The sequence below is a fragment of the Rhinatrema bivittatum genome, chromosome 19 (assembly GCF_901001135.1).
Source record: "Rhinatrema bivittatum chromosome 19, aRhiBiv1.1, whole genome shotgun sequence".
NCBI classification, from domain to species: Eukaryota; Metazoa; Chordata; class Amphibia; order Gymnophiona; family Rhinatrematidae; genus Rhinatrema; species Rhinatrema bivittatum.
This window is the reverse complement of record NC_042633.1, coordinates 28197443-28208091: the sequence shown is the minus strand read 5'-3', so window position 1 is coordinate 28208091 and position 10649 is coordinate 28197443. Positions and strand designations below refer to the sequence as shown.

At 40.6% G+C, this 10649-nt stretch overlaps 1 protein-coding gene across 4 annotated transcripts in view; it reads right to left on the bottom strand.

The window, feature by feature from the left end:
* Positions 1 to 10649, bottom strand: part of LOC115080181 (zinc finger protein 665-like) — a 172387-nt gene that overhangs the window by 49110 nt on the left and 112628 nt on the right. The window lies entirely within an intron of this gene.

Genomic DNA, 10649 nt, shown 5'->3' with positions numbered 1-10649 from the left:
GTTGCAGCCCCGAGGAGCCCCGTTCTCCACCCAGGGAAGCCCAACAAACAAACAAAGGCCTCTTGCAGACGACACCACCCACCTGCGAACAACTACAGCTACGTGAAACTCCACCAATCTACAACCACATCTTGAAGCCTAGGCTCAATGAGGACCTTTTACATTCTGTTCAAATAGCCCTGAGACCAACGCAACCATCCAGCGCTCTTCCTTCCACTCCAGCAATCATCCAGCGCTCACCCTTCCACCCAGTGCTCATCCTTCCACTCCAGCAATCATCCAGCGCTCTTCCTTCCACTCCAGCAATCATCTAGCGCTCTTCCTTCCACTCCAGCAATCATCTAGCGCTCACCCTTCCACCCAGTGCTCATCCTTCCACTCCAGCAATCATCTAGCGCTCATCCTTCCACTCCAGCAATCATCCAGCGCTCTTCCTTCCACTCCAGCAATCATCCAGCGCTCACCCTTCCACCCAGTGCTCATCCTTCCACTCCAGCAATCATCCAGCGCTCTTCCTTCCACTCCAGCAATCATCTAGCGCTCTTCCTTCCACTCCAGCAATCATCTAGCGCTCACCCTTCCACCCAGTGCTCATCCTTCCACTCCAGCAATCATCCAGCGCTCTTCCTTCCACTCCAGCAATCATCCAGCGCTCTTCCTTCCACTCCAGCAATCATCCAGCGCTCTTCCTTCCACTCCAGCAATCATCCAGCGCTCTTCCTTCCACTCCAGCTATCATCCAGCGCTCATCCTTCCACTCCAGCAAGCATCCAGCGCTCACCCCTCCAAGCCTCAATGCATACTGGTCTCCCTATTCCAATTCTCCAACAAAGGTCATTTCTCATTAGAAACCCATCAGTGTTTTCACGGCCAACTACCTATAAATCACTCATTCCTATCATGATTTCCCCCCTTACACAGACACTAGGCCTGGCTCTTTTCTCTCTGATTTTATTCAACGCTCAATCCCTTACCAAAAAAACACTAATACTTAATGACCTTCTACTGGACACCAAACCCGACCTCTGTGCAATTACTGAAACATGGCTTAAACAGACGGACACCGCACTAATAAACCAACTTCCTACGGAATCCCATGACTTCTTCTCTATTCCCAGACAGAAAAGAAAGGGTGGGGGTATTCTCCTTGCAGCCAAAAAAGAGCTGAGACTTACTCAATTCCCAATTCATTCTCCCACAAAAATTGAAGCCGGATTTTTCAAATCTGACCAGCTACAAATCATTCTAGTCTACGCCCCACTTTCCTAAATGCAATGACCGCCATGGGATTCAAGCAGATAATCAACAACCCTACTCACAGAGCAGGACACACTTTGGATCTCATTTTTGTAAACTCAGGCATCGCGTACTCAGCACCCCCCATATGCAAAATAGTCCCCTGGTCAGACCATGCTTTAATTTCTACCACTTTTTCGCTGGCACAATCTAACATCAAACAAGATCTTCAACCTCAATTTACTTACAGAAACCTATGTTCATCCGATGAACTTCACGAACACCTTGTCCTAGAACTCCCCCACATAGACATCTCCACTCCCAACACGGCTCTCCACTCATGGTCCAACATCACAGAATCGGCAGCTAATAAACTCTGCCCACTGGCAACAAAAAAACCTAAACATAATGCCGCCAGAAGACAACCCTGGTTTAATGACCAACTACAAAAACTCAAGCTTTCACTGAGACAAAAAGAAAATAAATGGCGTAAAGCACCATCACCGACCTCCCTCTCAGCTTACAAACTCGCTCTTCACATTTACAAGAGCGCCACACTAAAAACAAAAAGGGACTACTACGCTCACAAGATACATCACCTCATCTTCGATTCAAAAGCCCTCTTTACTTACGTCTCCGGACATCCCACTCAACCAAGCGCACGAAAAAGCTGAGGAGCTGGCCATCTTCTTCAGTAACAAAATTTCCAACCTGCAATCTCAACTAAAAACGAATACCCTAGCCCCACCCAGCACATTCCGCCATCACTGCAATGACATTGCTATACAAGCCTTCGAACCCATTGCAATATCAGAGACCAAGTTAGTATTGAAGAGAATGAAACCATCATCCCACCCATTTGACCAGATCCCTCCCAAACTACTGCTGCTAATACCAGATACCATCTCCAAAACCCTAACTGACATTATCAATTGTTCCTTAGCCCAAGGAATTTATCCAGACGACCTGAAAGTTGCTTCTATCAAACCCCTATTAAAAAAACCGAACCTTAATCCTAAAGATCCATCCAACTTCCGCCCAATATCCAACCCTCCTTTTATAGCCAAGGTTACAGAAAAATTAGTCAACACCAGATTATCAGAATACCTCGAAGACAACAACATATTATTCCCCACTCAATACGGCTTCCGAAAATCTTTAAGTACAGAATCACTTCTCATATCTCTGACAGATTACCTCATCATGGGCCTCGATAAAGGTCACGCCTACTTGCTGATACTCCTCGACCTATCAGCGGCCTTTGACACCGTGAATCACTCCCTTCTCCTAAATCAACTAGCGAACATCGGAATTACAGGCTCTGCTCTTGCCTGGTTCAAATCATTCTTGGGAAACAGAGGATATAAAGTCAAAATACATAACAAAGAATCACAGTTTTACCCTTCTTCGCTAGGTGTTCCACAGGGCTCCTCTCTCTCCCCCACGCTCTTTAACATTTACCTCCTACCCCTATGTCAACTATTAACTAATCTTAACCTCAAATACTTTCTATACGCAGATGACATCCAGATTGTCATCCCTATCAAAGAATCCCTTACAAAAACTATCAAAATCTGGGAAAACTGTCTTCAAAATATTGACAACCTCCTCTCCAGCCTAAATCTAATCTTAAATTCCGCTAAAACCGAAGTCCTCATAATTTCCCCTGAAAACAGTAACCTCACCTCAAATCCTCCAACCGGCTTTCAAACTTCACATGTAAGAGACCTAGGAGCCATTATCGACAATCGGCTAAATCTAAAATCTTTTATTAATCAAACCACGAAGGACTGCTTTTATAAATTACACGTCTTAAAAAGAATCAAACCACTTTTCCATTTCCACGATTACAGAACAGTTTTGCAATCAATAATCTTCTCTAAGTTAGATTATTGCAATTCTATTCTATTAGGTCTCCCGTCTTCTCATACTAAACCTCTTCAGATGGTTCAGAACACGGCGGCCAGAATTTTGACAAACACAAGAAGAAGAGACCACATATCTCCGATTCTCAAAGACTTACATTGGCTGCCAGTGCACTATAGAATCTTATATAAATCCATTACTACCATCTACAAAGCATTCCATCAACTCTCTCCGCTTAACCTCCAAATCCCATTTAAAAAACATACCTCCATCAGACCTATCAGAGAGTCCTACAGAGACTCATTACAGGTGCCTCCTGCAAAAACCTTTAACCATAGGACTCTCAGAGACAGGGCTTTCTCTACAGCAGGACCTACCTTGTGGAATTCTATACCACCAGAACTGAGACAGGAACCTTGCCTCCCCACTTTCAGAAAAAGACTTAAAACCTGGCTATTCTTGAAAGCCTTTCCAGACACCAACTGAACCCACTCTCAACTCAAGCAACTAAGAACTCCCGTCAGGGTAATCAACAACCTTTGACAACTCAATAATGTTCTCTCTTTTTTTTTTTTTTTTAATGAGGCAGGTTTATTTACCTTGGTTTTATTTACCTTGGTCATTCTTTTGTTATCTCAGTGTTAATCTCTCTTTTGCCTTCTCTTCATTCCAAGTTGCATTTTATCCCTGTTTTATTGTAACTGCTACCTTATTCTTCTATCACATGTTAATGTTTTTAAGTTATTAAGTATTTATTCTGTTGTCACACCTTGTTATTTGTAAACCGGCATGATGCGACTCCCATCGCGAATGCCGGTATATAAGAAATTTAAATAAATAAAATAAATAGTGCTGGAAATGTAACTCCTAGTCCAAGGTGTGGGCAGAAGCTGAGGTTCCAGTACTAGGACCTATATTTAGGATTTTATGTGCAGAAAACATGCCTTGTGCACACCAACCTTGTTTTCTGTGCATAAGATATGATTTATGTTTCAGATTACAGTAAGCATAATAATACAATCACAAACGAAAATAGCATAGACTTAACAAGCCAGCCCAACTCCTTGACATTGATTATTCGCAAAGTATCCTGCTATAGAGGAGCCCCCAGTTTCTCTCTAAAGACCCCACAGTCCTGTACCTGAAGTGGGTCAGCAGGACGTCCATTCCGCAGGTCTGGACGCGCACCGGACAATGCTCTTTTTCGCGATTCTTGCAGGGGCGCCTATTCCAGGTTTGGAAGAGAAAGCAAACCCAAATCTATAGAACGAAGAGTACCAGAGGGTTTATAAGAAAAAACAAATCTGAAAGATAAAGCCACCCAGTCCTATGGATTAAAGCTAACATCTTTAATTTTGCTCTTGGCACAACAGGTAACCAGTGCAGGTTCTGCAGCGCTGGTACAATGTGGTCATTAATGGGACATCCAGTAACTACAACAGGCAGCAGAATTTAAACAGCCATTTCAGGGCCTGAGGGTGACAATTAGGAAGGCCAACACAAAGTGAATTACAATCATCTCCCGTGGTGAGCACAAAAGCTTGTTCGGCTTTCCAGCATTCTTCCATGGTTAAATAAACTTTAACTGGCAACCTCGATGCAACTTTATAACAGCCAGATTTCACCTGTGGTTTAAAAGAGAGCCTTACTGTCTCTGAAAATGGCACCACAACCCCTTCCCAAACTAAATGGAGGAAGGGGTCAGTAATAGGAAATCACTTCAATCAGCGACAGATTTCAAATGAATCTATTCTTGCTTATCCATAGATTTACTGTACGTAAAACATTAGAAATGTGTTCAAACGAGAGTGAGAGAATGTTTTGAAATGAAAACAGGAGCTGTATACCTTCAGCCGAAACCTTAACACCCTCACATCAGACAAAACGTTACAGAGGTGATGGGTTTCCAAATTGACTGACCTGTTGGTATCAGCCAGATAACCCACAATGCCACTGTGCCCCCACTTCCCAACTCGGTCAGTCTCTGCAATAAGATCGAATGATCAGCTGAGCCAAAGGTGGCAGAAACATCCAGCAATTCTACAATAACGACCTTCCCACAGTCCAGTTCACGGAATACAGATGGGCTTCGGTGGTTAAAGAAGGGATATAGCATCTTCCAGAACAGACTGGGAAACTTGCTAAGGAGGTCTTTCAAGTAGGAACATTGGTGGGCAAAACTCTATAAAAAATAAAAGTACACAAGTAAGCAAATATTTAAACACAGAGAAATGAGAAAAAAAGGCAACACCTGGAAAGCTATTTGCACTAATGTTCCCAGTATGGAAAATCAAGGCAGTTATGGAAGAGACTGACTTGGATAATGGATATAGTGCTGGTCACAGAGATGTGGTACACAGAGAACCATGACTGGGATATAGTCATACCAGCCCATAATCCAGTCAGGAAGACAGGAAGGAGGAGAGGTCTATGGATAAAAAATAATATTAAAGCAAAAGAACTAGCAGTATGGGGAGCGGAACCAAGATGGCGGCATGTTGAGCTCCCTGTGCGTTGTTCTGATTTTATTTTTTCCTCTAAATTATTATTCCACTAATATGCTCTCTAAGAGGAAAGGCAGACAGACAGTTCCCTCCCAATTCACCTGCCTTATTACATGGGCAATGTACTTTGACCTCTATGGTGAGCCATTTGTCAGATATGCCGAGGGGAATGGTTTCTGCTCTCAATATGGCGGGGGGAGTGTTGGACCTGCTGGATGGTACTTTGAGCCCCCCCGAATGTCAACCTGATTCAGCCGCAGACTGATGATGCAATTGCAGTTTCAGCAGGAGGGGCTGCCAGTTGGGGAGAGACGCCACAGCCAGAATCTGCATCAGAAGAGAGGAGGAGCAGCTACTTGGCAATGCTCTATCGCAGGGCAGTCAGTTTGGCAAGATTGCTTCTTCCCTTTTGAGCAAGTCTTTAGATCCTCTGATAACAGCTCCGGAGGTAACTTTAGACACTCCGTGGTCAGTACTGCCTCGAGTTGACAATGCTATTTCCACCTGTGCTGCTGATATATGTTTCTTGATTAAAACTGTCTATGACTTGCATGAAGCTCAATTTAAAACTCAGAAGTTGGAGGATAAGGTTAATTCGATGATTTTAGAGGTTCAAGAATTTCCGAAAGTTAATTTAACTTGATTCAAGACAAACATTTAGCACACAGGAAGTTAGAACAATTTGAGAAGTCTTCTAGGCCCCTAAACCTTCAATTTCTAAGATATCTGGAATTATGGTCAGAGACACTTTGAAGAAATACTTCATTGAGATTTTGGGAATACCAGAAGAGGGTTGCCCCTCTATTAGGAAAGCCTTCTTTCTACCCTCTGGGAGAAGAAATAGAATCTCTACTGGACCTCCCTTGGGTTCTTCTGCTCAAGATACTGGACCACGTCCTTTCAATTTAGTAAAAGGATTTAAGGAGAAGTCAACTGAAATTATTTGTTAAATAATTAACAAATCTTTAACCGAAGGATTCGTACCTCTTCAATTAAAGAGGGCAACCATTAGACCCCCCTTCTCCTTGACAGTATAAAATCATCATCAGATGTTTCAAATTATTGTCCTATTTCCAATCTCCCTACCTTAGCAAAAATCTTAATAAAATGTGTTTTGAATCAATTGGATGAATTTTTGAGGGAAAAATGTGCTCGATGCAAACCAATATGGTTTTCATAAAGGACATAATACGGAAATGCTTCTACTCTCTTTATTTGGATACCAGTGGAACTGGTATACTCCTACAATTTGATGTCTGTGCAGCATTTGATAGTTTTTACCATTACATCTTGGTGTACCAGCCTCAAGCTGCTGGAATAGAGGGGTCAAATACTTAACTAGTTTAAGTCTTTTCTTCTGAGTAGAGAACAACGGGTCCAGTTAGGTACTGATTAGTATCTTGGCGAGCCTTGAAATAGGAGGTTCCACAAGGTTCGTCTCTTTCTTCGTTTCTGTTCAACTTATACTTGGCCCCACTGAGTGTATTTTTTTCAGATTCTTGGAGTGTTTTATGTCATATATGCAGATGACATTCAGATATATATACCCAGTGATAGGCCAGGGATAGCACCCATATCATTATTGGTTCAAATTAAATCATGGTTAAGGAAGAATGGTCTTGTTCTTAATGTTCATAAGACCAAGATGTTATGGGTTAGTCAAGCGGGAGTTGATAGGGATGTTGATTCCATTCCCTGTGAAGGTGAAACTTTGCCATTGCATTCTGAGGTTCGTAGTCTTGGAGTTATTATTGAATCGGCTTTAACTTTGACTCCTCCTATTCGCCATCTATCTAAAATATGTTTCTTTAAATTGAAGATGCTGAAACCATTGTGACCATTGTGACCAATTACTTTGTTAGAATAGTATTGCAGTCCCTTGTACTGTGACACATGGATTATTGTTCTACTTTCTTACTAGGGCTACCAGCTAAGTTAATTAAAGTTTTGCAATTGTTGCAAAATGCGACTGCACGCACTTTGCGTGGGGTGAGTCATTATAAACACATAAATCCTTCTCTCCAGCGACTACACTGGCTTCCAGTAAAGTCTAGAATTAAATTTAGGATTTTTTAAAAAAAATTTTCATTTATTAAAATGTATTTATCACTTAACACAAAATAGGCCTAAGTGATGTACAAAAAAGGAGGTAAAACATTCATAATAAAAACATATAAAACGAAACATTCAATAATATAACTCTATACTGTCACTAGGTGCACAAAGCTCGACATTGGAGTACTTAATCAAATGCTTCAACAAAAAGCTTTTCAGCAGGAATCTAATTTTTTTATATACTGAGTTCCATTGGTATTGAGTTCCAGCAAATTGGTGCTGCGACCGAAAAGGCGGAGTCTCTAGTTGTTGTAAGGCGAGCAAATCTGACTGATGGTACGTCTAATAGTCCTCGTTGAAATTATTTTAGTTGATGGGATGGTTCATATATCTTTAATAGAACATTTGACCATGGACAGGAATTTGAGTTGACTAATTTAAAGACTGTCATTCTGATCTTAAAGATGATTCGCTGTTGCACCGGTAACCAGTGTAAACTATAGAGTGCCGGAGTTAATATCTTCATATCGCCTTGTTCCTGTGATTAAGCGTGCAGCAGAATTTAACAAGAGTTGTAATGGGTGCAACGTTTTAGATGGTAGCCCCAAATATAAGCTGTTACAGTAATCTAAGAGCAGAAATATTACTGCCTGAATGATTGTATGGAAGTCATGACTATACAAAAGATATTTCAAGCCTGCTAACACACATAATTTAAAGAAACCTGATTTAACAGGTTTGATTTAACAGGTTTGAAAAGGTTGAATCAATCAAAAACCCTAAACTTTTAAAAGGTTCTTTAATTGGAAAACTTAATTTATCAAACACGATAAAATCCTGGTGATTGCTTGAATGGGCTCTCTGGATTAATAGAAAATTTGTTTTAGACATATTTAATGACAGTTTGTTTTGATGCAACCATTGTTTAATGGATGTATTACAAATGTGCAAATGCTCCAGAGTCTCACTTTAGGTGGAGAGTAGCCGAATAAAAAATTGTATGTCGTCAGGGTAGATTTTATATCCGTCACAGACATTGGCAAGGAGTTTAGTAATTGGCGCTAAGTAAATGTTAAATAATAACTACTGCAAGGCAGAGCCTTGTGGAACACCAGAATCTAACGTTTGCCATTGAGAGAAGTCATTGTGTAATTTAACCTGTTGTGAACAATTATTAAGGTATGCAGAAAACCAATTTAAAGACGTTCACAGAAATGCCACATTCACGGAGTCAAAAACGAAGAATGTCATGGTCAATGTTGTCAAAAGCTGAAGAGATATCTAAAGAAACCAAAAAGAATTGATGTCCAATATCTGACCCCCCTTTTGATAGTATCAATCACTGATAACAGTAGAAGTTCAGTGTTCATAGAATGCCTGAATCCAAATTGATGTGGATCAAGGATCTCTTTTTCTTCTAACTATTCTGTTAGTTGCTGGAGGGCAGCATTTTCGATGACTTTAGAAATGAAGGGAAGGAGAAGATAGGTCTATAATTGGCTGGATCAGTAACAGTCTAAACCAGGTTTATTCAGGAGTGGTTTGACAACTGCTTTCTTTAGATCATCAGGAATGTAACCTGATTGTAGAGATTCATTAACCATGAGTGAAACCAAAGGGGTAATGACATCTTTAGCTGCCTTAAAAAGGGCAAATGGACAAAAATCATTATTCAAAGACCAGATAATGCTGGATACTTCAAATTGAGATGCTTCGGTAAAGGACGACCAATTCAAAGGAAAAAGAGTGTTAACTTCATTGTACCAAGGGGGAACATCAGTGAAAGAAAATCTGAGATTCTTGATTCCTGAAGGAAAAAATGTCAGAAATGCTTCTGCAGTAGGTAAGTCAGTAGAGGAAAGTTGTGCTTCTGAAATACGTGTGAGGTTCTTTGCTAACTGAAATAATAACTTAGGGTCATAACCAATTTGAAGAATTTTGTCCGAAAAAGCTTTCTTTTTGCTTGTAATGTTTTGGTCTGGTATTCAGATAATAAAAGTCTGAAATGGGCGGCACTATTAGATGAAGGAGACTTTTGCCATAAACACTTGCTTTTTCTAAGGGTCTTTCTAAGTGAAATAAGAGCAGGCGTAAGCCATGGCTGCGGCTTCTTTGTAATATTAGATATATATTTAAGAGGAGCAGTGGAATCAAGTACTGAGGTGACTGAATCAGCCCAATAAGATGTAGAGTTGTCTAAATCATCTGGTAAAGGAGAATCTAAGAAAGATTGGAAACATTCAACAAATCGGGAACTTAACTTAGGTTTAAAGGGTCTAAAGCCATCAGATGCTACTGGCCAAGAGATTAAAAACTAATTAACGAATGGTCTGACCAAGGGACTTCATTGGCAGACAATGTATTGGAACTGTATTGTTTGCAAGAGTCATTGACAAAGATAAGGTCAAGAATATGACCTTGTCGATGAGTAGGAGTGGGAACTAATTGGGTCCATCCCAGAGAAGAAGGGATTTCGAAGGTTAACGTGCAGTAGCTTGGTTGAGCAGTGGAGTTAAATGGTAAATTGAAGTCACCTGGTATAATCATATTATACTGTTAGTTATAATCCATAATCTGCTTTTTTCAGAGGAATCATGTTTGCCGAAACTTAAACTTAATCGGTATGCTCCTGTAAGAACTTTACGTTCTGTGGGGACCCATTTATTGCAGATCTCCCTAGTAAAGAGTTAGAAACTTGTACAAACGCAGGGCAGAGCTTGCTGAAGGGCAGCGCCAATATTGTGGAATGCGATTCCAGAGCAAGAGCGGTGTGAGGCTGACTTGGCTGCATTTAGGAAACAGTTAAAGAAGCTGCAAATGGTAAATATGTATGGTTATGTAAGTTTATTTATTTTAATGTATTTTATATGATTGTGTAATATACAAATTTGTAATCCAGACATAGCAGAATATACATTTTAAATAAAGAAAGAAAGAAATTCTGACTTAACGTGCCTTTTTTTTCCTCTTTTTCTCTTATTGCTCCCT